This window comes from Corvus brachyrhynchos, unplaced genomic scaffold (genome assembly GCF_000691975.1).
Source record: "Corvus brachyrhynchos isolate BGI_N302 unplaced genomic scaffold, ASM69197v1 scaffold64, whole genome shotgun sequence".
Classification (NCBI taxonomy): domain Eukaryota; kingdom Metazoa; phylum Chordata; class Aves; order Passeriformes; family Corvidae; genus Corvus; species Corvus brachyrhynchos.
In genome coordinates, this window is record NW_008237405.1 from 9,481 (window position 1) to 10,994 (window position 1,514).

Genomic DNA, 1,514 nt, shown 5'->3' on the forward strand with positions numbered 1-1,514 from the left:
ACTGTGAAATCTACAGATGGTCCGGCTGACGGAGTTTGAGTGACTTTCTCCGATAACTGTGTTCCTTGTGGGATTGCGGATGGAGCCGTTGCCATCACTTGTGTCATAGTGCGTTAGCGTCCCGCGCTCCTTTTCAAGTTTCCCAGAAGTGGCAAAACATTCCCATCCACATCTGTTCTGGCGCGACATTGATTGGCATGATGTCTTCCTCTTCTACATCTTGGACAGAGGCCTGATATTTTCACTTTTTTTTCAGGTCCTGGACAATACTTTTTCATGTGTTCATGTCTTTCGCATTTAAAACATGGTCTCCCAATGAATTCTGCCGCCATCACTTGTGTAGAGTTACTTTGTTGCAGATCTGAGCGAAGCGCTGATATTTGTTCTTTAAGAAGTCTTTCAAGCTCTTGTCCAAAAGCATTCGCTTGGGATGTTGCAACATGCTGAGGTGTGCCCACCTTACTGCAAGCTTCTATCATTTCAGTTATGGTTGCGTGACCAGGTATAGCACTGATTATACGTTTGCATTAGCGTTTGCAAAAGCAAGACTTTGTAGCAGATATGGTTTTGCCGCTTTGTCACTGATTTGTCTGTCCAAGGCTTGCTTTAGACGATCAACGAATGAAGTAAAACTTTCAGCAAAACCTTACTTTACTTCTGTGTAGATGCCTTCTGGGATTCGAGTAGGTGGAATTTGTAAGATTGCTGTTTGTGCCGCTTCTTTGATATCTATAAGCACATTTCGAGGCAAAACCACTGCCTGATCTTCAGGTCTAGCATGAGGTCCATCACCAGCCAATTGCTCTAATGTGAGAGCTGCATGTGGTCCTCCTGCATATTTCTCTCTTAGCTCACCAAGTGCTTTTCTCCATCTTGCATCCCATAGCAGGAGCTGTGCATCTGTAAGTATTGTCGAGGCAATACTTCTACAATCAAAAGGTACTAAATCATAATTGTTAAATGTGCCTCTCAAAAGCTGTTTGAAGTATGGACTTCCCAGTCCATGATTCTTCACTGCATCCATTAAATCTTTGATAACTTGATGATCCAAAGGATGCCATGTAGGAGGATTTTGATTATGTCCGGTATACGCAACCGGCATTACAATGCTATCTGTTTCAGCCATAGTAAAATTCCTGTCTTGAAGACCTTTTTTTCTAATATGTGACCAGTCTGTTGTGGTAGCCGTATCTTTTGAAACATATTTATCAGGCGAAACCATATCCATACCAGCATCTCGTAAACTTGCAGCTTGATTGGACTGCAAGGATGCAGGTTCTTCTTTACTGAAGAATCCATGCATTCTATTTTCTTCTCTCCCTCCTGGATGAGGAATAGGGCACGGTATTCTCGGCTGTGCACAGTAGGGTAATAATCGAGGAGTGGCAGACCCTGCCATTTCAGGTGGCTTTGATCTGGATGCTGAAGGAAAGGGTACAGTGGATGTGGATAGGGTAGTGCCACCATGCGGGATGGGTGAGGGGGGGCGACCCAGTGCAGCAGCCTCTTGAGGG